This window comes from Haemaphysalis longicornis, unplaced genomic scaffold (assembly GCF_048455015.1).
Source record: "Haemaphysalis longicornis isolate Haplotype H1 unplaced genomic scaffold, Haemaphysalis longicornis Haplotype H1 scaffold_1, whole genome shotgun sequence".
Taxonomy (NCBI): domain Eukaryota; kingdom Metazoa; phylum Arthropoda; class Arachnida; order Ixodida; family Ixodidae; genus Haemaphysalis; species Haemaphysalis longicornis.
This window is the reverse complement of record NW_027526203.1, coordinates 282,288,133-282,314,414: the sequence shown is the minus strand read 5'-3', so window position 1 is coordinate 282,314,414 and position 26,282 is coordinate 282,288,133.

Sequence of the window (26,282 nt, the reverse complement as noted above, 5' to 3'; positions counted from 1 at the left end):
ACGGCTGACTTATCACCAGACCTAAATATTGGAAAAATTCGAGTGATCTTCCATGCACGAGGAAATTTACCTAAAAGTAAGCAGTTATTATAAATGGAAGTTAAGACAGGCACAAAAATGTTGCCGTAAGCCTTCATGAGGGCTGCTGGAATTCCATCTGCACCACAGGAAAATGGTGGTTTCATCCGTTGAAGGCTATCATTGACAATTTTTTCATGGAACATAAGGGTTTTAAAATTAGAGTTATTAAACGATAGGCGTTCGTCGTTGCCATCTGGCAGTTGAAAGACAGAATGAAAGTACTGAGCAAAACTGGTGACAACATCCTCAACCTCTTCACCATCGGAATTAAGCAGGCTAACGTGTTCTTTAGACGCCTTAGAACGGCCGTGTACATACCTCCAGAATTCAGCCGGTTTCTGAGACGCAGCAACCTCTAACGATTCTATATAGAGCTGGTGGTCACGCCGGTAGAGGATTTTACAAAGTGAGCGATACCGACTAAACTCCGCTTTCCACTTGTCAAGCCCAGAACGCTTGGCCTTTTTGTGGGCGCTGTCCTTAAGTTTAAGCGAACTTCGAAGTTCTTTAGAAAACCAGTGGGGAAATTTGGAAGGAACAGGCTTATAACAAGGGATGTACTTTTTCAGGCCACTTCTGACGATTTCGGTAAAACGTCGAACCTGTTCGTCAACATCATTAACATCAAAAACACTAGACCATTCAGCAGATGACTAAAAGTGATACAGCCCAGCATAATCTCCACGCTTGAAAGCATATCGCGGGACTGCACAATTGTCAACACCGCCAGAGCGATGCTGGGTCGCGACCGAGACAAGACAATAGGAGGGGGGTGAAAATAATAATAATCAATCAATCAATCAATCAATCAATCAATGTTTATTAGAGTGCCCAGGAACAGCCGAGGCCTTGGTTCTGGCGCACTGAGGAAGACAAAATGCGGCACTAATATACAGCAGAAACTCACAATATAAACAGTCAACAAGAAGAACGAGCGAAGAAAAGAAAAAAAGAGCAGTAAAACCCTAAGGATAATAAAAAGGTATTCCAAACACAATTAGACGATTAAGAAACTCTAATGGTGGATCAATGGCAAAAGTATATGGAACAATGGTCACAGCAGTTGGGTGAAGTAAGCAGACATAAAAACATATTCGCAGATATAGGCGAAAACACAAAGCTTCAATTAAACATGAATGTATGAAACAAAATACAGGTACTGATTTATTAAAAACAGCAACAGAAGATGAAAAGTACAAGACACATCACAATAAATCGGGTGCGATGGAAAGCAAGTAGCATACCGTAATATATGACAAGTCGATGAAGCAGTTACAGCCACAAAGTCACGAATATATTGGACTTACAAACCAGAAACAAGCACTATGAAGACATTTCATACATAAAAACCATATAAAAAACTAAAAAAAAGTGCCGAAAAGAAGAGTAATTATTGTATCACAGCTAACAACCCAGTCAAAAACTCCCGAAGGGGACGTTGAAATATATCAAGTTTCCCAGAGTGACAGTTATAGAGACGCTGCACTCTTTGGAGGGGGGAATGGGTGTTGAGTGCTGTAGCATTATGGAAAGGGGGGGTAAACCTTGTTGTTTTTTGCGAAACACGAAGGCTGACTTGTGCAAGTAGTTCCTGGCATGTGATAATACCATGAAGCAGTTTATATAGAAAAAGAAGATCTAGGCGGGTTCGCCGACAACTCAGAGAGACAGGCAATGGGAATCTGGATACTGCTAAGGCAGTCTCGGGAGGCCCAGAGGAAAAACGATGCCTGTATATTGATAGAAACTTGGTCTGAACACGCTCTATACGTTTGCTGTTAGAATGACAGGTTCCATTCCATACGACAGAGGCATATTCTAGTTGAGGAATACAAAGTGTTTTGAATAGTTTCAGGAATGAATTAGGGGACCGAAAGTCCCGTGAAAATCTGCATACAGCACCAAGAGAGCGAAGAGCCCGCCGAGTAAGTTGATCGACATGGGGCGAGAAAGTTAAGGCGCTGTCAAAGAGCACTCCAAGGTCTCTGATACCATCAACTCTAGACAGGGGGCCGCCGTCAATGGTGTAAGGAAAGTAAAGGATGTTTGTTTTTCGGCTATAAGAGATGGCCTTTGTTTTCTTTGGATTAAGAGTTAATCTATTCTTTGAACACCATTTAGAGAACAAGGACACATCTTTGTTTAGGAAAACACAGTCCTCAGCAGACTTAATACGTTTGAATATTTTGATGTCGTCAGCATAGATTAGGAACGAAGACTTCTTGATTGCAGCTGACACATCGTTTATAAAAATAGAAAACAACAGAGGGCCCAACACAGAGCCTTGGGGCACACCACTGGTTGTCCTGTACATAGCGGACTTCCTGCCGTTAACACTCACATAACAAAACCGATTGTGTAGGTAACTCCATAACAATGCCACGAGTGGTGCATCAACGCCAGACAGTAAAAGCTTATTAAGTAACAACGAGTGGCAGACAACATCGAATGCCTTGCTCAGGTCACAGTATACAACGTCCAACTGGCCCCTCTCTGAAACTGCTGCGGAGGCCTGCTCCATGAAGCAGGCGAGGTTTGTTGTTGTCGACTTTCCCGATATAAAACCATGCTGGTTAGGTATAAGGACGTTTTGTACAGAACTTGATAAGACTTTGTGAAGCGCCGTCTCAAACAGCTTGGAGCAGGCACAAAGGAGAGAAACAGCCCTATAATTTGTTGCGTCAGACGTCGGGCCTGTCTTTAAAATTGGACGCACTCGAGAGATTTTCCACGTGCGTGGGAAGACGTTAGTTTTTAGACAATTATTGAATATAGAAGTTAGAACAGGTACAAAAATACTGCCATAGGTTTTAAAATAATAATAATAATAATAATAATAATAATAATAATTGTTCTATTTTCTGTCAAACGTGTTGCTATGTTTTTTGTCTGTCTCGACAAGATGGGACATTGCAAAGGCATCGCTCGTTTTACGCTAATACTTTATTGTAGTGTAACTTTTCAGAAATCTAAACTCTCGTTTTATATGTACACTCTGTCTCTATCATATGCACTGTGTATTTTGTTGTATATTTTCTTTTCTCAAGTGCCTTGAACGTTTCGCTGGCCGAGGGCCATAGCTTGCAACACTGTTTTCTTTTGCTTTTTTTTCTGAATTTCTGTAAGCATTTTTACTTCATTTTTTCTGTCATATCGAGGATTTTGTGCCTTGTGCCATGCTGTTATACGTTTCTTTCATTAATGTTTTGCATATGGTGTGCCAGCACCAAGACCTTAGGGTTGTTCCTGGGCACCGAAAATAAAGGTTGATTGATTGATTATTATTATTATTATTATTATTATTATTATCATCATCAATCAATCAATCAATGTTTATTACTGTGCCCAGGAACAACCGGGGGGCGTTTGTGCTGGCGCACGAGGACAAAAAAGGAAACAGGCGACGCATGATATGCCCATCTCACACACACAAAAGTGAAAATATCATTTCTTCCGCTGTACAAAAATTACCCGCTTTGACACACACACACACAACGCACGCACATATATATATATATATATATATATATACAAGAAGTACCCAGGTGGTCAAAATTAATCCGGAGCCCTCGACTACGGCGCCCCAAATCGCCTGCGATGCGTCGGCGCGTTAAACCCTATAATCAATCAATCATCAATATACAAATTGTAGTGCCTAGAGCAATAGGGCAATGCACGCGAATGTTTGTTGCACGTGCACACATACTGCTAAGAAAAATATGCAGATGGGATAGTTTAAGCCGTATAAAAACGGAGTGATCTTAGATGGCTTCCACTCGAGATAAACAGCATAAAAGTAATGTACACATTGGAAAATAACAGAAAATAAAAAGCAAAAAGAAAGAAGGAGAAAGGTTTGCGTTGCTAGCGCTTTGCGCCGAAATAACAGCATAAAAGTCAGTCGTACATCACGAGGAAAAGAATGAGAAATCGCAAAGTTACGGCATGACAAGCTCACGGACATGCTTGCGAAATAGAGTAGGGGAATTATTAAATATATCTAAGTATTCACAAAACCGGCTATACAAACACTGCATTCGTAACAGAGGGTACAAGCCACGCAGATAGTTCGGATTATGGAAAATATCGTGTTTCCTGGTCAATTTCTGCGGCACATAGAGTGGAACATGTTGTTGCAGCACTACACAAGATACTTAGCCGTGAATATTTACTTATTTACAGATACTGCTGTCTCTATACACGAGACATAGCAGGAGTGGGTACATCCGGAAAAGAAAAGAATATACATTAAGCTACACCACATAAACATACAAAGCATTTAAAACATATTACAAAATATGGTTAGGCAGTTCTTTCAAAAACAGTTCAATTGGTTTTTCGCGCAGGGAACCATCTAGATTGTTCCAAATCTCAACAACGGCTGGGAAAAAGGAATGCGTAAAGCAATTTACAAATGGCTGGAAGGGAACAATGTTGAGTGGGTGAGATCGGCGCGTGGCTCGTCGTGCTGAATGACAAAAAGTAATCGGTGCTTCAATGCAACTGCGGCTGTGTACAATATTATGTAGCAGAGTGATACGATCAAGTGTGCGTCGAAAAGCAAGGGGTTCCAACGACAATGAGCATGCGTGAGATGAGGGAGAAAAATTGCGGTCATACCGGCCAAAAATAAACAGTATTGCTTTTTTCTGTATGCCCGCGAGCATATTTATGTCAAGTGCAGTATAGGGTGACCATACCGCTGAGGCGTACTCTAGCAATGGTCGGACGAGCGATTTGTACGCGATTAATTTGCAGTCCTCGGTAGAGTGCTTGAGTGTTCGTTTTATGTATCCCAGTTTTCTAAGTGTCGTAGCGCAAATTGTTTCGATGTGATGGTGCCAATTTAGGTTTTGAGTGTAGGTAACACCAATATATTTGAATGTATTCACAGACTTTAGGTAGTGCCCATTGTAACTATAACTAAACCTTAGCGGCTGTTTTTTATTGGTAAATGTCATTTGAACAGTTTTTGGTAATTAATGTTCATTTGCCACGTGGTGCTCAAACCACAAAAGGAGAAAATACTTTGTTCAGAACATCTTGGTCATGAGCATTATTTACACTAGTATATAGAACGAAGTCGTCAGCGTTCAATCGCAGCTTCGCTGGTGTGTCCTTAATGACCTGTGTGACATCATTAATGTAAATAATGAACAATAGGGGCCCAAGTACCGAGCCCTGTGGTGCCCCGGAAGTGACTAGGTTTGAATAGATAAATTTTGAATAGGTAAAGAAGATCCGCCTTATTCCGCCTGTAGATTAATCGTGGTAGCGTCAATGCAGAAGATGATCCAGAGTCATTATTACCGGCGAAGCGATGGTTAAAGATAGATATAAACTTATTCTGGACCCTGTCAGTGAGCATACAGTTTGTTTTACACGTGCTGTTCCAAACAACACTAGCATACTCAAACTACGGGCGACAAGTAGTAGTGTAGAGCTTGAGAAGGGAATTCGGTTCTTTGAACTCCTTCGATATCCGGCTCATAACTCCAAGGGATCGAAGAGCCCTACTAGTAATTAACCGGATAGGTGACGAGAAGCTCAGTTTGCTGTCAAAACTGACATCGAGGTCGTTAACCTCTGCCACACGAGGTAGCACTTCACCATTAATGTCATAGGGGAACAAGATGTCAGTTTTTCTTGTGTATGTCACTAACTTAGTTTTAGATGTATCGATAAGAAGTTTGTTGCAAGGGCACCAGTGCGAAAATGACGATATTGCTCTCTGGAGAGCAGAACAGCCGGCAGTGTTCGAAATAAATTTAAATATTAGACGTCATCAGCATATAAAAGAAAATTGCAATCCTTAAACACCGGTGAAACATCATTTATAAAGATTGAAAAGGGAAGTGGCCCGCCCTGAGGAACACCACTGCTGACCTCATAGCAAAGTGAGGACTGCCCATTTACACTCACAAAACATGACCTTTCACATAAATAATTGCATAAGAGGCAGGTGATGGATGGGTGTATATCGAGTTGAGACAGTTTGTCAAATAACAGATCGTGGCAGACGACATCAAAGGCTTACCTAAATCAAAGTAAACGAAATCAAATTGGTTTCTCCCCTGCACAGCTGCGAGGCGTGCAGCATGAAATTTACAAGATTGTAGGCGGTCGATCGCCCAGTTAAAAAGCCTCAATATGTGTTTTATACTGAACGTGAGTAGCCTATGCAATACTGTCTCAAAGAGCTTGGAAGCAGCGCATGGAATAGAGATTGGCCGGTAGTTCGTGGGGTCGAATTTGGACCCTGACTTAAAAACTGGAACACCTCTCGCAGTCTTCCAGCGAGATGGAAATCGGCCAGTTTTGAGGGATGTTTGAAATATACACGTCAGCACAGGTATAAGGAGACCACCAAAAGCCTTCAGTACTACTGAGGAAATGCCGTCAGAGCCGCACGAGAGCGACGACTTCATTCGCTTTAGAGCTTGCGAGGCAAGACTATCTGAGATTACCATTTCTGAGCAATTATAGAGTTCCGGAAATATCTGAGGGAGACCAGCTACACTTTTCTTGCCGTATGCGGAACGGAATTGTTCCGCAAAGGCATTAGAAACGTCAGATATGCTCTCTCCTGCATCATCGCGGAGGTTAATATTTCCTAAAGAATTTTTAGAGGTTTGTGAACGGACGTGGCCCCAGAAGGCTTTAGCGTCCCGTGTTGCATCAGCTTCAACTGCGGAAATGCACTTAGACCTATCACGTTTAAGCAGATATTTACAGTGAGTCTTAAGTTGACGAAACTCCCTCTTCCACTTTTCCTGCTCCGTATTCTTAGCCTCTCTGTGAGCTCGATCTTTCCTTCCAATGGCCCTTTTTAGTTAGGCCGAAAGCCAGTATGGAAAATTGCGTTTCTTTTCTGTTACTTTAGGCACAAATCTGGTGAAGCCGTCGTGTAAAACTTCAGTGAAAAAATCAGCCTGCTCGTCAGCGTCATTGAGGTTGGCTTCTGGCGACCAGTCAGTGTCACTGAGAAAATGAAATAAACCAATGTAGTCCCCACGAGCGAAGTTGTAACCCCTGTTTAGTGGTGTGCGATCAGGAGGACTGTGGTGAAGGAGAGATACGTTACACACAGAAATGACTAGAGGAGGATGAAATTTGTCAGGCTTTACCAGTTCAGTGGAGCTGTGTGAAACATCGGCGGCTTCTAAGTTAGTCAGACACAAGTTCAAAACATTCCCACATTAATTGTTATTGAAGTTACGCTGCTGTAGTGAGGTAAAGGAAACAAAATCGAGCATGGTGTCACACTTCTGAAGTATGGGTATGTACGACTGGTTAATCACCTGAGTTTCCTATGAAATCCCGGGGACGTTGAAATCCCCAGTAATCAGGAATTTGTGATTACTGTGAGAAGTTAGAATATTTTCTATAGAATTTAGGGCTTGTTTAAAGTTAGACGGATGAATCTCCGGTGATATGTAATACGTACATAGCAAGGGGCGTTCGCCCCGAGAACACAGTACCTCTAACCAAATTCACTCAGCGTATTCTTCAAGGTCGATGCGGCGCTTACACTTTATCGAATCATGAAGGGCAGTAAGGACACCACCAACCTTTTGTTTCCCGTGCGGAGGATATGGATAATCAATCAATCAATCAATCTCTTTATTATAGTGCCCAGGTACAGCCGTAGCCTTTGTGCTGGCGCACTTAAGAAAAAGACAGACGACGACACAAATACATCCACGCGTGAGAAGAACAACAAAATACAAGCGAAGAAAAAAACTATAATGAAGAATAAAGGTCATTTAACAAAATCAATGATTTCGGCACACTAAAGTTTGAACAATCGCGAAACGATAAAACACAGTGTCATAAAAATTTGACAATACAGACGGGCAGATATAGATATATATGAGTAGGAACAGTAACAAAGGCGAGCAACATAAACGAAAATAGGGCAATGAAAATAGAATTAAAACTTGTCGGAACCAAGTCGGGGAGAGACAGAAGTCAGAAGGTCGCACATGTAAGACCGAAGGGGTGTATGAAACAGGTCAATATTATGGGAGTAGAGATTGTATGTTTCTTGAAGGCGGTACAATGGGCAGTGTCTATTGCATGTCTTACGGGTACGAAGTATAGGAGACTTACGGGTAAGTTTCGACGGTACTCTAAGATTTACATTTGCAAGCAACTCCGAACAAGAAATAATCCCGTGTACAAGTTTAAATAAAAAAATTAGGTCAGCATTGGTTCGTCTGGACTTCAAACTTTGGAGAGGATTAGAAGTAAAAAAGTCTGAACCAATGCCTCTGTGGCGGGAGAAACGATGTTTGTGGATAGATATGAACTTATTTTGCACTTTGTCAAGTATATTACTGTTCGACTGGCACGTGCCGTTCCAAACAACAGAGGCATATTCTAAAATAGGGCGGACAACAGACAAATAAAGCTTTAGTAGTGAGACAGGGTTGCTGAATTCTCTTGATATTCGACAGACAAACCCCAAGCGGCGAAGGGCGCGCTTAGAAATAGAATCCACATGAGCAGAAAAGTTTAGCGCACTGTCAAATACCACTCCAAGGTCAGATATTTTACACACACGTGGTAGTGGCACACTTTTCACAACGTACGGATAAAGTATGGGGTTTGTTTTACGAGTGTAGGACATAACCTTCGTTTTAGTGCCACTAAGAGCAAGTTTGTTCGCAGAGCACCAGTTGCTAAAAGCATCCACATCAGATTGAAGAGCTATGCAATCTTCAGCGCTAGTAACTTCTTTAAATATTTTGATGTCATCAGCATATAACAGAAAACAAGAGTGACTTATAGAGGCTGAGACGTCATTAACAAACAAAGAAAACAAAAGGGGCCCCAGAACAGATCCCTGAGGCACACCACTGGAAGCATAGTAGGCAGCAGATTCTTTATCATTAACAGAGACAAAACATGACCTATTATTAAGATAGCTGCTGAGTAACTCCACGAAGCAAACAGGAATGTTATAAGTAGACATTTTATGCAGAAGCAAGGAATGGTCAACTACGTCAAACGCTTTGCTGAGGTCACAGTACACGGTATCGAGCTGACCCCGCCCATGCACCGCTTCCGAGGCAAAGGACATAAAAGACACAAGGTTTGTAGTAGTTGAACGGCCAGATAAAAAACCGTGTTGTTCTGGAAGAAGGATGTTTTTGACACTACTAGACAAAATTACGTGCAAAATTGATTCGAACAGTTTGCTTGCCGAGCAGAGGATAGAAATTGGCCTGTAGTTTTCTGCCTTTGTTTTCACACCAGACTTAAACACAGGAACAATACGCGCGACTTTCCAAAGGCGCGGAAAGGTAGATGATTTTATACAGTTGTTAAATATAGAAGCAAGAATCGGAGCTAGTATGACCCCGTAAGCTTTTAGTAGTGCGGAGGGAATTCCATCCAGACCAGAAGAAAGAGATGGCTTTAGCTGTTTGAGTGCCTTGAGAACGTCTTCTTCGGATATAAGGGTGATACAGAAATTCGAAGAAGACAGTTCGCGGGCGCGGGAGAGGGTATTGGGTCCAAATACTGAACTGAAGTGCTCAGCAAATGCATCGGCAACAGAAGCGATATCATTTCCCTTTTCATCGAGAAGGCTGATGTGTTCTCGGCTCTTCGTGCCGGAGCGAAAACGGACGTACTGCCAGAAGCATCTGGAACTCCGCGTAGCATCATTTTCAACAGCAGAGATGTACAGTAACCGATCCCGCTTATAGAGCACTTTGCACAAAGACCTGTAATAGACAAATTGCTGTTGCCATGACTCACTATTTGTCCGCCGTGCCTTCCGATGGGCACGCTTCTTATAATAATAATAATAATAATCAATCAATCAATCAATCAATCAATCAATCAATCAATCAATCAATCAATCAATCAATCAATCAATCAATCAATCAATCAATCAATCAATCAATCAACCTTTATTTTCGGTGCCCAGGAACAACCCTAAGGTCTTGGTGCTGGTACACCATATACAAAACATTAATAAAAGAAACGTAGAACAGCTTGGCACATGCAACACACAAAATCCTTGATATGACAGAAAAAATAAAGTAATAAATACTTACAGAAATTCAGAAAAAAAAAGCAAAAAAAAAACAGTGTTGCAACCTATGGCCCTCGGCCAGCGAAACGTTCAAGGCACTTGAGAAAAGGAAATATACAACAAAATACACAGTGCATATGATAGAGACAGTGTACATATAAAACGAGAGTTTAGATTTCTGAAAAGTTACACTGCAATAAAGTATTAGCGTAAAACGAGCGATGCCTTTACATTGTCCCATCTTGTCGAGACACACAACAAACACAGCAAACACAGCGTTTGATAGAAAAATAGCGAAAAAACAATGGCAGGAGTATAGACATACATGATCAGACCAACAAATCGCAGAGATAATAAAAATGACGAATGTATCGACCAATTAATTGTTTAATAGTGTGTCCAGGAACGATGTGCTGGTGCGGAAAGAAAAGTGCATATCTCAGAAAAATATAGAAAATAGCATTGTTTAGTCTGAACGAGAATGAGACACTTTGAGATACACACACGCCGACACACGCACATGACCCGCGCACATATGCAAACAAGGCAAGTGTAAGACAACAAGACACGATTAAAACTCTGTACACTGAAACATGTAAACCGGAAAAAGATATTAGCTAAAAATCACGCCACAATGAAGGCATAAAACTTATATACACAAGTGAATCATCGAAACAATTAGCATACATACATAGATAAACCTAACCCCGGCAGCATAAAGTGTGTGAGTTGAAGTTACATACTAGGGCAAGCGAACTACTCCTGGTAATAATAATAATAATAATAATAATAATCAATCAATCAATCAATCAATCAATTTTTATTTTTGGTGCCCAGGAACAACCCTAGGGTCTTGGTACTGGTACACCATATGCAAGCATTCATAAAAACAAACTAAAATCAAGACAACACAACACAGAAAACCATATATATGAAAGAAAAAATAAGTTAAAAATAGTTACAGAGATCCCAGAAAGCAAAACAGCAAAAAAAAAAGGAAGCCTAGTGTTAGAAGCCATGACACCCGGCCAGCAAAACGTTGAAGGCACGTGAAAAATTGAAAATACACAAGCAAATACTCAATGAACATGACGGAGATAGATTATACACATAAAACAAAGGTTTTGTAACAAAATGTTAGGAAGTTTCAAAATGGAAAAACGAAATTCAGCGTTACAAGCACTGACACTTAAACCGACAGAAATTCAAGCAACACAAAATCAGGAAAAGTGAAAAACAAACAAGCAAGATGATGATTTGCATAAAATAATAATAATAATAATAATAATAATAATAATAATAATAATAATAATAATAATAAGGAGGAGGAGGAGAAGGAATAAACGTTTGTTGAAATTAAGTATCCAAGCAGCGTGCGAGTGCCATCAGCGGGATGAAAAAAAAAAAGGCGTGAATACAGTTGAAGTTCCATAAAATGAATCCGTGGGTTAGCGGAATAACCTCCGGAAGAATAGTCATTTTTGCAAGAACTAGACGTATTCGCGCTTACGGAAAGCATCTATCTCCATATTCTTCTTCTAATGACCGCGGGAACTCTGCGTCGGCTGTTTAAAAAATAGGCACGGATGAAAAAAACAAAACAAGGCTGTATCTTCTTTCTGTTATGCGACCTCTTCCGGTTGCTTTCTCTCTATCGCTTTCTCTCCCTCTCTTTTTCTGCCTCCCTCTCTTTCTGGCCATCGGTATAGCGTTTCATTGTTGTACGCCGGACGTATTGTGCGTAGAGTTCTGAAGATGCTTACGGAAAAGCAAAAACTCCGGTTCTTTCATGTCTTAAGTAAGCTTTGGGCCCAGTATGAACAGCACTGTGTTGTCTTCTCAACAAGAAGACAGATGGCAGTGAAGACAGCTTTCCGATGCCCCCAAAAGATGCGACAATAGCCTGAGCTCTTTGAATATAGCTAAACAGGAGGCTGCTGCAGAAAGGCAGCCATAATATTAGGAGACAAGAGAAAAATGATCTCAGAAAGGCACCAGCACAGAGGCGTTTTGTTCCTTATGCTAAAATGGATCGTCTTCCGGGACGTCTCAAACACCTTGAATAGCCGTGAAAAAGATCGCTTCTCTCAGTTGTATTATGCCTCGGTTGTGAAGAAACAAAGGAGCCAATAGTTAACCGAGCACAGCAGCGCGCACTACCGCACTATCTCGCCGCTGAATCTAAACGCGCTTGGATGACGTAAATCTTGCTGTTCAAACGGGAACCTGCGCACTATCTTCACTCGGTCACGGAACTGTTCACTTACGAACGAGGCCGCTCTTTGCGTTTTCGCGTGGCGCAGAATTTGGGATCACCGTTAGAACAATGCGAGGCCTCGTGGGCCCTACGTCGCTGCTGATGCATTAAATCACTTCTTTCACTGACTGGGAATTACTGTAAGCTTCTTGGGCGTTCCTTTCTGCTCTGTTCGCCACCTTCGGAGCACTTATCTCTTACAAAGTACAAAAGATAAGTTTGTCGGCTTAGACAAGCCGGTGAATGCGCGTCTATTGTTCACATTCCCGGTGCTTTTTTAATTACCATCTCACTAATCTACCTATTTACTCCAGTTTCTACACGTCCTGGTGTGTGGGGTATTTCGAGTGAGCCCTGACTGGCTAAAGGCAGACGACCGGATGTGACGCAGAACAAGCCAGGCGGGACGTTGGTTTCTGTGCATGTCAGAGGCCCCGCAACCGGAAATACACACCACTCAAACGGAAGGGGGCGGATATTTTTGAAACGGACACAACTCTAATTCCGCCCATGGTCTTTCTCGCTGTCAGAGTAAAACGTGTGCGCGTCACGGTAATACCCGTTGGTGGGGGATGAGGCAGCTGAATGACATAAGGAGCAACCTCCTGATCGTATAGAGTCTGGTGGCGAAGAACCCCGTGACCCGTTGGCGCCGATGGTCATACAACGCGTGCTAGGACGTCACTGATTCGACATCACGACCCTGCGGTGCTGGAAAGAGGAGCAGCACGCAGCAGAGAACGTTACTGAGCAGAGAATAGCCTTGCTAGGTCTACCAAGCAATGGAGCTGCTCTGTGTATGATCGGCAGTGGATTACGCGACAAAGTCGAAAAAAATCAATGGTTACTTGTGACCTTCGCGGACGTGTGACAATCTCAAAAATTCCTAAATTTTAATTCGAAAGCATTAGTCGACGGTAGGCTGAAAAATCGGCGTTGTCGCAAACAAGAAATGGCAATGAAAATGGCTGAAGGCGAGAAGACAATAAAAATGCGCCCATGCACTCCGTACAGATGGTTCATCAGCGAAGCTGTAACGTGCGTGGGATTGTTGCCATTCCCACGTTGACGCTTCTCCACCCGCGCCGCCACGACCTTGCCCGCCGTTGTCGTGTGAAATATGCTTCGCGCAGTAGCTCGCTGCGCGCGCGCTCTGCTGCGAAACAGACCTTGTCCCTCCCTCTGATGCGCTGTTCCCACTTAGCGTTGTTGGCAGATGCGAGAGTAAGTCCTCTCCAACCCGGTTTTCTCGCGCAGGCACATGGGGTTGAGCCGGGTGTGTTTGCTGGGTACACGGAACACCGGATTTTCCTTTCGCTTGATTGATTGATCGATTGATTGATTCATTGATTGATTGATTGATTGATTGATTGATTGATTGATTGATTGATTGATTGATTGATTGATTGATTGATTGATTGATTGATTGATTGATTGATTGATTGATTGATTGATTGATTGATTGATTGATTGATTGATTGATTGTGAGGTTTAACGCACCGACGCTACACAGGCGATGCGGTGCGCTGGAGGGCTCCAGATTAAAACAGGCTTCGCATTAATACAAGTTCAAAATTTCAGAGCTTAAACGCGCCGAAGCTACATCTGGGCTATGGGGCGCGCGCTGTAAGGTGCGCTATAGATTAATATTGACCGCCTGTGGATCTTTATCGCACGCCGAAATCAAGAACACAGGGGCATTTCCGCTTTTTGCCTCCATAAGAAAAGCGGTCGCCGCGGCCGGGAACTGAACCCGCGTCCTTGGGCTCAGCAGCACAACGCCTTAGCCACTCAGCCGCCGCGGCGGGTGGGATTTTCCTTTCGCTTAGCCATATAAACATTCGCTTTAAAAGTGAAGTAATTCGGTGGAAAAGAACATTGACTAAATTTGGGCCTGCATGATAACCTAACACCGGACTTTCAGAATGCAAGGCGAGCACATCCCATCTCCACTACGGCTAAATGGCTGTACCTGGCTAAGGGTGGATCCAATGAATGCGTTGTGGCCTTCTACTTAAAAATATCTTACAGAAATGTACCGAGGGCTCCATCAGTCATTCCAGCACGCTATATACAGAAATTAACAAGAAAAGAAGCCGCAAAGGACGTTTCCACTATATTCCTTTTTTCATGGAGATGCGAACGCCAGTTTCTTCCAGCCGGAAGTTAGTAGCGCCATCATGCGGCACACTAATACCTGCGATCGTAGGGCGCTACCCCAACGGATAGCGTGCGAGAAGTGCGAACGCGGGTATGTGCCGGCCTGACGTTAGGTATAACTATAGGCTTTGAACCCTTAAGTTGTCAACCTGCACCAACAGCTTGGCGTAGAATGAGTTTGACGTAGCTTGGCACGGCGTAAGTTTCATTGTTGCGGCTACGCAACGTGAAGCCAAAGATATAGGCCTAACAAGGGCAACTGGCGAAGGCTCTTGGTCATAGTAACGGAGAGAAGAAAAAGACGCTACGCAAAAGGACGATGAAGGTTGCAGACCGGAAATTCCGGCACAAAAAAACAAGCTTTGAGGCGCTTTTAACAGGCACTGGAAATTGCCATTAGGCATACATAGGTGTATAGTATGGCTTAGGTATATATATATATATATATATATATATATATATATATATATATATATATATATATATATATATATATATATATATATTGTAGCAAGTATGTATGTAGCGCAAATGTACGAGAAATTGTGACCAGCATAAGTCATAACGGGCAATTCTCCGTATGTGGGTATGCGCCGCATGACGACGAAGAAGAGGACGCTCTCGTTGAAGCTCAGCCTCGCGATAAGCTGGTCGTCTCGGCTCACCCCTGCTGCGCTGACGCCTCGTTCACGCATAAACGGGCCCATCCTTCTACAGGAACGTCGAGTATCTCCTTTACAATTTTTGGTGGAGGTTGCGGTCCTGCTCGGGTCCCCATTTGTCTACCCTGGAGCTGCGCAGTCGGACACTTCCCTCGACGATGTCTCACGGTAACCACCACGAGTCCACACCTCCTGTGGCACCGATCATCTGCCCTGGCACGGTCCGTCAACGGGATCCCCCCTTCTTCAACGGCACTGATGACCAGGACGCTGAGGACTGGCTCGCCACCTTTGAACGTGTGAGCACCCATAATAACTGGGACGATAAGCATAAGCAAAACAACGTCAGTCTCTCTTTTACCGGTGTTGCAGAGACGTGGTATAAGAACCACTGGTCTGGTCTTCGCACATGGTCAGACTTCAAGACCGAATTTACCAAAGTGTTCGGGCGCCCGGCACTTCGAAAACTGCGCGCTGAACAGCGTTTGCGCGAACGGGCTCAGTGCACGAATGGAAGCTTTACCTCTTATATCGAGGACATCCTTGACTTATGTAACAGGGCAAACAACGCTATGACCGAAGAGGGAAGGATCAAGCATATGCTTAAAGGCATAGAAGACGATGCCTTCCAGATGCTGATCGCGAAAAACCCTCGCACTGTGGCTGAAATCATCAATGCTTGCCAAGACTTCGATGAACTCCGCAGAGAGAGGGCTCTCACTCGTAAACCCGCGGAGCAAGACCACTCGTTTTGCAGCTTAGCCTCTGACGATAAGGGTTTCCTCTTCGCCCAGATTCAGCAGTTTGTGCGCGAAGAAGTGGCTCGTCAGCTTTCTCTCGTTGGCGACGTAGTGAAGATGCCTCAGCCCAATTTAGCCCCAACCCTCAAGAGCGTGATACAACAACAAGTCGCTGACGCACTTCCATGCAGCCGGCAGCCCAATCTCGCGGTAGCCCCAGTGGCTTACGCCGACATCACGCCGCAAACGCCGATGACCGCTCCTTTGACTTTTGCCGACGCAGTACAACATATGCCTCTAACCTATGCCGAGACCATGGCACGGCCCTTCACTGGAGCCGTACCGGGACCCTACCTTGCGACTGCTGCAAGCACTGGGAGTCATGCCACTGCCGGAGTTCAACGCATTCGCCCCATGCCTGTCGTGCCGCATCCGGCGTCCCCATTCGCAAACCCTTGACGCACGTCCGATAATCGCCCTATCTGTTATTCGTGTGGGATTGCGGGACATGTGGCACGCTACTGTCGCCGTGGCATGACGGGTACGCGCAACTCATCGTGGTCCTTTTCTTATGCGCCTTCACCACCCATGACGCACGCCCCAGCCCCGTTTCCGACGACACCCATCTCGTCCGATGACCGTGACGTCGCCAGCCGTCGCTCGCAGTCTCCACGACGCCGCTAACTCTCTCCGATGCGCCGTCCCCCTAGGACTAGTCAGACGGAAAACTAGACGCCGCAGTTCCGGAGGCAAAAACTGCGTCACCGTCGAAATGCCAAAGTCCTCCTTCTTCGCCGCCTAATTTAATCAATTTGTATGTTGATGGTGTTTTTACCCTGGCGCTCATTGATGCTGGAGCTGCGGTTTCTGTTATTGACGATACATTTTGCCGATCGTTGCGAAAGGTGACGACGCCTATACATGGTGTTACTCTGCGCACCGCTAATGCGCAACCTGTGGAACCGCTGGCCGCATGCACTGCTCGGGTTACAATTCAAGGGGTCGTCTACATCATCGAGCTCATCGTCCTGCCGTCCTGCTCTCACAATCTCATTATCGGATGGGACTTCTTGTCACGACATCACGCCATCATTGACTGCGCGCGCGCTGAAGTAGAGCTGTTTCCGGTACTTGAAGACGATTGTGAGAAAGCCGCGGCAAAGTTGCTTGTTGCTGACGACACGGACATCCCACCGGATTCAACTGTGCTTGTGCCATTGTCGTGCAGCAGTGTTTCGGACGCCACAGTCATATTCGCTCCTTCTGGTATCTTGTCGCTTCGCAAATCCTTTCCACTGCCGTTCGCTGTCCTCAACGTCAAATCCGGTTCCTGTTCTGTGCCTTTCTCAAACCCAAATCCGTACCCCATCAAACTCTTTCGCAGTGAATGCGTTGGCCTTATAGAGAAAGTTGAGCCTTCCGTTCTTATCGACGTAGCTGAAGGCGTTTCTCCCATTCATATCACCGCGCTTAGCTCCGGTTGCTTACGTGATATCCAACTTGATGCGACTATGTTGCTCAACGCCATTGACGATGCCCTTACTTCGACAAAACGTGACCAACTATTGACCGTTCTACGACGCTTCAGTAGATCATTCGACTGTCATGGCACTCCTTTGGGCCGCACGTCAACTGTTTCGCATCAGATCGACACTGGCACCCACGCACCATTGCGACAGCGGCCGTATCGTGGGTCCTCCACCGGGCGCAGTGTTATTGAGGAACACATGGATGACATGCATAAACGCGACGTCATTCGACCATCGATGAGTCCTTGGGCTTCTCCTGTGGTACTTGTCAAGAAAAAAGATGGATCCATTCGGTTCTGCGTTGATTATAGACGTCTCAACAAAATAACTCGCAAGGACGTTTACCCGCTGCCCCGAATTGATGACGCCCTGGACAGCTTGCAAGGGGCCGAGTATTTCTCATCATTGGATTTGAGGTCCGGCTACTGGCAAGTCCCCATGGCCGACGCCGATCGCTCTAAAACGGCATTTGTAACACCAGATGGGCTCTACGAGTTTAATGTCATGCCATTCGGACTCTGTAATGCGCCCGCGACATTCGAACGAATGATGAACAACGCATTGCGCGGTCTGAATTGGAAAACATGCCTTTGCTACTTAGATGACATCATCGTGTTTTCACCAGATTTTACGACCCATCTAAAGCGCCTGGAACAAGTACTGAAATGCCTCACTTCCGCTGGTTTGCAGCGGAATCTTAAAAAGTGCCGCTTCGCTTCTCGGAAACTCACCATTTTGGGCCATGTAGTTTCGAAAGATGGTGTCCTCCCGGATCCAGCGAAACTCCGTGCCGTGGCGGAGTTCCCAAAGCCGACTACGATGAAGGACCTGCGAAGCTTTATCGGCCTCTGCTCCTATTTCCGGCGCTTTGTACGGAACTTTGCCTCCATCAATGCGCCCCTCACGCAACTTCTCGGTGGAAGTGGGGAAATTTCTGACTGGTCCGCGGACTGTGAAAACGTTTTTATGAGGCTACGCCGTGTCCTTACGTCGCCACCCATACTCCGACATTTCGATCCGTGCGCACCAACCGAACTCCACACCGATGCCAGCGGTGTGGGATTGGGTGCAGTCCTCGCCCAACGACAGGACGGCTATGAGGAATACGTAGTCAGTTATGCGAGTTGTACATTGACGAAGGCGGAAGCGAACTACTCTGTGACAGAGAAGGAATGTTTGGCTATCGTTTGGGCCATCAGCAAGTTTCGCCCCTACTTGTACGGACGCCCTTTCGCCGTCGTGACGGATCATCATGCTCTTTGTTGGTTGTCTTCATTAAAGGGTCCCTCCGGTCGCCTCGCCCGCTGGGCCCTCCGCCTTCAAGAGTATGATATCCGTGTTGTGTACAGGTAAAGACGCAAACATAACGACGCTGACGCCCTTTCTCGCTCGCCGCTTCCATCGGACGTCGCGAGCTTGTCGACGGCAGATAACACCCTGTCGCCTCTCGCCATAGCGGACATGGCTGGTGAGCAGCGTAAGGACCCGTGGATCACCTCGATTCTCGAATATCTCTCATGCCCGCCGGCAAACGCTGCTCCAAGATCACTGCGCCGACAAGCTGCCGACTGCACCGTTCGTGACGAATTCCTGTAGCGCCGCAACTACCATGACGACGGTTGAAGATGGCTGCTAGCGATTCCTCGCCACCTACGCAAGGAAATTTGCTCTTCCTTTCACGATGACGCGCAGTGTGCTCACGCTGGAGTCCTGAAAACGTACGAGCGCCGTAGACTTCGCTACTACTGGCGTAGGATGTATACCTTTGTGAAAAAGTTTGTTAAATCCTGCCCAGACTGTCAACGGCGCAAGACTCCTCCGCAGCACACCAGCGCTCCACTTCAGCCGTTGCCCTGTCCAGCGAGACCCTTCGACCGAGTGGGCATTGATCTCTACGGCCCACTTCCCAGCACAGCTGCCGGTAACCACTGGATCATCGTCGCCGTTTATCATCTAACGCGTTACGCCGAAACAGCTGCGCTACCAGCGGCCGCGGCGGGAGAAGTAGCGTCATTTCTCCTTCAGCGGTTCATTCTCCGCCACGGTGCTCCTCGCGAGCTACTCAGTGATCGAGGTCGCGTGTTTTTATCCGACGTCGTGGAGACCCTTCTAGCTGAATGCAACGTTGTTTACCGCAAAACCACATCATACCACCCACAGACCAATGGTCTGACAGAGCGGTTTAACCGCACACTGGGGGATATGATCGCAATATATATTTCCTCGGACCATTCCAATTGGGACCTCGTTCTTCCTTTCGTGACGTATGCTTGCAACACCGCTAGGCAGACAACCACAGGATTTTCGCCGTTCTTTTTGTTCTACGGTCGTGAGCCTTCATGCATGCTGGACAGTATACTTCCGTACCGACCTGACGCCTCCAAATTCATGCCAGTTTCAGACGTCGCTCGACGCGCCGAGGAATGTCGCCAGCTTGCTCGTCGCTTTACATCGGAAGACCAGCAGCGCCAGAAGGCACGTCACGACGTTTCGGTCTCAGCTCCAACTTTCCCGAACGGATCCCTCGTCTTCCTCTACATACCGTGCCCGACGCCCGGACTGTCACCGAAATTTGTGTCGCAATACCACGGCCCCTACCGGGTTGTGGAGTGCACATCGCCGGTGAATTATGTTGTTGAGCCTGTAACGCCCACTTCAGATCGCCGCCGTCGGGGGCGTGAGACAGTTCATGTCGCGCGGCTCAAGCCCTACTATGACCCGCTCATGTCGTGTACCCCTTAGGTCGCCAGGATGGCTTCCCCTTTTCGCCGGGGGTATTGTAGCAAGTATGTATGTAGCGCAAATATACGAGAAATTGTGACCAGCATAAGTCATAACGGGCAATTCTCCGTATGTGGGTATGCGCCGGATGACGACGAAGAAGAGGACGCTCTCGTTGAAGCTCAGCCTCCCGATAAGCTGGTCGTCTCGGCTCACCCCTGCTGCGCTGACGCCTCGTTCACGAATAAACGGGCCCGTCCTTCTACAGGAACGTCAAGTATCTCCTTTACAATATATATATCTATGTATAGATATATATATATAAATATATATAGGCATAGTTACTTTGACTGAGCAGAGTGTCTGAGGACAAATTTACGAGTTATACAATGACCACAGGGCAGACAAATGCTGAGCTTTCGAAAGCTAATTTCATTTTCCACTCGAAATAAGGCAGACGAGTATCCGCTTTAATGGATTTACGGGAAATTTGGGGTGATTAGACATATATAAAAGAAATGGCACTCGAGCACCATCTCATGCATCTAGGATGTGATGTGCGTTATTTCGGTCAGTATTCGTGTGTACGCAGAAAAAGAACACTCAGCGTCCACTGGTTAGCCGAGCGTACTATACTTCGGAATGCTCGGTACAATTCTATTGTGGATCTCGAAATATTCAGCGCTTAGAACCCCTGACAGTTGTTGTGAAAAAAAAAAAAAAATCTGTAATCCTTCGTCAATACAGATTTAAGCTGAAGGAATAGCTCTGTTATTAGCCAGTTCAAGTTCGGTTCCAGTTTGACACATTGGAGTAATATTTTAGAAGCCCTTGAGCTATAATCATCGTATAAATACTTTACTTGTGGCGATACGCCAGCATGGCATCTCGAAACATGCCATGTGCCCTGCTCCTCGTCATCAACGACACAGGCGACGCTTCAGTCCCTCCTCTCTGGTGCTGTGTATGTGTTGTTTGTTGTTTGTACGTAGCAAGCACATTCGGTAATAACGCAGTGCTGATTCTGACTTCTTATGGCCCCATTGGGGAAAGACAGCGGGGGCAGCCAACGCTGTGCGTGTATCGTACCACGACTAGAAAGCACTGACAATATATCCGCGCAATATTCTTAATTTTCCTAAAAAGCCATGACCCCTGACAATGTGGCACCACCGGGAAATTCCCGAAAGTGTTTGTTTCGACAGAGTCAACACGGTCGTCCTCACTCATGCGTATAGATAGGATTAACCGCTGGAACTTGTGCGCTTATAAGCTCAGTGCATGTGTTTCGCTAATTACCGGTCATTATATTTTCTTCTTTTCTTTATATCTGTTCAAAAATGACCGGACGAAACACCACGGCGATTAAGATCTTAAGCTGCGTTCAAGTTTGCCAATCAGATCGTTTTGTTGTCGTCTTGGCGGGTCGTCTGCCAAGATAAACCCCGTACATTCTTAAAAAAATCGGCAAAGTCTGATTTGCGAAGACAGCATCGAATTCAACAACGATGTGGGCTACTTCGCTGACTAAACTAAAAAACGACGCCAGCGCCACCTTTATGTAGATAATGATGCAACAAACAAACTTGTCCTTTCGTTTACCTTTTTCCTGTAATATACGATTTGAGTCCTTTCTCTTGCTTGACTATGAAATTTTCTAGTGTTTACTATATTAATGTATGTATTTGCGTTTTACAAAGCTGCGGATTTCTTTGGTTAACACGTCTGCTATGATATTTCTGTCTGCGTTGTTGGCCGCTCTACCGTTCCAATTTCAATTGCTTTAAATGCCTAATTAGACTGCTTCTTAAGCTGTCTACCATGCTGTCCGCTAATTGGAACACACCCTAATTCGCGTTAGCGATCGCCTAACGCCTTTTCATACTGAAAAAAAAGGCAAAACTATCTCCTGCCGCCCTTTCAGGTTGAAAAGAAACCGTGAAGCACGATATATGTGTCCGACTGAAGTCGTATTTTTCTAGATAAAGAAGTTTACACAACACGACGCTGACGACCATTGTGTAAACCTGTACGCTCCGAAGCTCAACGCCTCTCTTGTTGAGTCGGGCCCCTCCACCCCCCGCAAAAGAGCCGAATAAATTTTTTGTACAGTGTGCTCGCAACCACTGTAGGGGCCTTGTCACCTGTACATCGATCACAGCCCCTCCCGCCCTCAACAACCACGCCCGACACGTCAGTCTCCCGCAAAGTACGTAAACTCTGTATTTTCGCCGATGCCGTGCAACGGACCTTCTTTAGTAAAGTACCAGCTCAATAACGGATCTTACCATGGTGGACTTGCCAAGTCAGCGGTAAAAGAACAGCTTAAAATTAGTGACCTCCCTACGTCCAGGAACTTTGTTATGGCTTTTTTCTCTCTCTTTGTTTGCCGCTATGGCACAGCCAGCCGAACTCCCGACCGTCGCGGAGGAATGCACTCCACCGCATCACGGTGGGCAACCCGAAACCCGACTCCGAAGCCCCCGGGCAAAAGCGACCCACGCAGGACCGGCCACAACCGGTTCACAGTTCGCCTTCAGCGTGCAGCAGCTCACCTAGGCGCAAAACAAGGGCCAATACAACGAACGCCAACTTCGAACACCACCACTGGCCTTGCCGTTTTCAAGTGGAAAACATAATGACCCCGAGACATTATGCGCAAAAGAAAACACTCTTGCAGCGCAAGCGAATTGCTCCCGCAGCTCATGTTTCTCAATTCCATGTGAAGGATTTTCGGAATAGCCGCTAATTAGCAGCAGACACGGAAAAAAAAATAAAAACAACGAATGACTGGACCACATGAAAGTTGGCTTTTCCACACAGCATATTTTCGCAACCCCAAAGACAGGCACGAAAGCACACTATGTACAGCCTTTATCAAAATTTTCTAGGCCACGCTGAAGGCTTCTGGGCAAGAAAAAATCCAAGGCATTAGCTTAAGGTTTAACTTTGACCAAAATATTTTATGACAGTAAGAAAGAGGTGTTTTTTTAGCTTTCCGGTATAAAACGTTTCAGCCTCGCTCGAGAGGAGAGCTTGTACTTCGAATTTTTTGCGGCCTATGCTCCTTCGCCATGGCCAAGGAAATTTTGACAAAGATACATATTACTAGGTACGGTACAACGCAAGAAATAATGCCAGAGTTTGGAATTGCATTTCTGCCGCAGGTATCGTCCAACACAACTTTAACAGAAATCAGCAAATAACACATTAAAAAAAAAAAACATACAACAGATCTGGTCTTGGAAGAAGATTGTCTGGCCGGCCCGATTACTGGTCCTCCGTACCACCACATACCCACATACCGGAAACTCTATGGGAAATGCATCTGCATTGTCCATAGAGTTAACACCATTGCGGCCGAGCGAATCACTATTCGGACCCCACTACTTACGCGTGACGTGTCCGATCCAACCTTGGCGAATTCATGAAACAGCGTGTGTAATGCAATACCTTTCGTTACCGGTGTGTGCATCATGCCTTTTAGTTTCTTATGCCATTGAGGTACCTTTTAGTTACCGTCGGCCTTATCTTGAGACTTGAAGGTGCATGGCCAAGTCGATAAGAAAGCAATCATTCAAGCCATGCTGACCTAGAAGGAAAAAAAGACGTTTTCTAGAGCAAGACTAACCAGACCATGCAAGTGGGCCATGTTTATGAAGTCGAAGAAAGAATAAAACCCAGTCGTACAACAAACGCGCCGTTTTTCTTTATGTGATCCTGCTTTGGGGCCAGCTGATTGGCGCGAAAGCAGATTGGTCTTTCGATTGCGTCTACATTACCTCGCTACTAGCTGTCGTTCCCGCGATCGAGCCTCGAAACCAGTAATTTCTGTCTGTAGCCCAGTCTATCAGGTTATGCTCTTCATCACTCCACAACAGGCGAAGATCCAGAGTGATTCCTCGGTGGAAAGAGGCCTTGTTATGAACCCACCAGGAAGGGGGAGGAGCGCGCTCTGTAGGCGTAGGCTTTGGCTTACAATGTGCCCAATCGCAATGCGCTTTGGGCGGCAATCCTCCGGCCCTACCCCGTTCCTGGATCAAGCTCAGCGGTACGCGGTCAAAAGAGCTACAAACAAGCGCTCTTATAAATAACCTCATCGCAAGCACTTTGAGTTGGAGTGCATGTTCGAGCCGGAAATTCGATTTCTTTGGGAGTCAATAATTGCTCTACGATTTCCTTCTCTAAGTTACATTTTTCTTCTTGTCAATTTTGTAGAATTATATAGCAATAAGTTCATTCGTAGACGGATGCACTGAACGTGTTGGATTAAATAAAGGTGGTAAAATTTGGTCTGAAGTCGCTCGATAAATCACAAAGATTGAGCGATTATCTGGCAACGAGAGAATGAAAAATGACCGTCAGCATGAGATCTGTTTGGAGATTTAAGATCGTTTCTGACATAGTACTAGGGAGAAACAGACGCACGGAGACAGACAGAGAGAGAAAACGGATAAAGACTGCTGTCCTTGCTTACCGAGCCATGGCCCGCGCTTCGCCCCTTTCGCTATCGCTGTTTCAGCAGATTTCGAACTGGGTTTAATTTTTTGCGCCAATTAATCGCCTCTTCGTCTCGCCTCTTATTCATCAATTTTGTTTACTTGGGCGCAAAATCTTTTCATTCAGGTGTGATGTGGATACGCGTACCAACGTAATTCCTTTAGACATATCCATAGCATGTTTTGGCGCAAGCTGTATTGCCTTCGATATATAGTTATGATATAGCCCTTCAACGCAAGAACCACGCTTTCTCCACCGCCCACAAGTAAAATTGCGGCACCTTAGTGAAAAGAGCAATGCGACGCACATTAATTCAAACCACTCGTTCTCTGTATTATTTATTGCGCGTTGCCCCGATCCATGAAAGTAGCGCGTGGAACGAGCGGGCTTGCTCCTTTCACTGCTATCTCGCCTGCATGAAACCAAACTTTCTTAAGGCCTGACATGCAAGCGCCGTCCTTGGGATCATTTCCCAGAAAACACTGCAAGTGTATTTTTAGAGAGAGAGAGAGAGAGAGAGAGAGAGAGAGAGAGAGAGAGAGAGAGAGAGAGAGAGAGAGAGAGAGAGAGTAGCAATTTGCGCGAATAGTACGTGACAACCCCTCAGAACGGAAGCCTTTAAAGAGAATCTCGTAACCTGGTTTTGTTCGTTCGTGTGCTTTTCCCCCCCTTTTTGTGAGGGTTTTTGTAAATATTGCAATGCCTCATAATCAAACCCTACGTTCATGAAGAAATTGCGATGATATTTTTTTTTCGTAACAAGCACATGAGCAGTATAGATGTACAAAATATCTATCCACTTCCAGAAGAGTAAAGCGAAAAGTTTAAAATAAAGAGGGTCAAGCATGTACTACCTTTGATTGATCACTGGCGTGGTATTTATTTCCGCATATAGCTAAATACAGAAGACGGGAACGTTTCCAAGCTCAGCCTAATGGTGTGGTTGTTTTAACATTTTAAGGTCCCCCGCAACTGGGGCGACACAACGATTTCTCTCGTCCCATCGAGCCGCGAAGCACTGAGAAACCTATGGCTATCGTCACCACGGAAATGGGATCCGCGGTTTTCTCCCCTCAGCAGACAACCTTGCACACACGCAAGGGTGTCTGCAGACACGCAGCGGTATTCTGCAGACACGCAGCAGAATACCTGCTTTTCTTTTCGAGCGCTGCTCTTTATTTCGGCTATAAATGGAGCCGGCCAATAGCGGCGATGCGGCCACCGTTACGTCGCACTGTAGCCCCAAAGAATCAGCTGACTTCGAAGAAGACAGTACGAAAGAAAAATCGTTGCAGCAAGTTTCTAGATTCCGTAACATTTGTCCGGGATAGTCACTGAGGACCTAATCTAAATATCCTCAGCGCTATTCATGTTCAAAACCATTTGAGATATTCAAGAAAGTGTTTCAAAATTCTTCAAGCGCCATCCAATCTCGATGATTGCACATCCTGCACATTCTTTTTTCTTTTCTTTTTTTCTGTCATGCCCTGCATCCCCCCCCCTGTGTACCTCTCAAAAATGTACTTGAAGACCACAGAACCTGTCGTCTCGGTTGCACAGCAGGTGCTTTCTTATCTTTTTCTT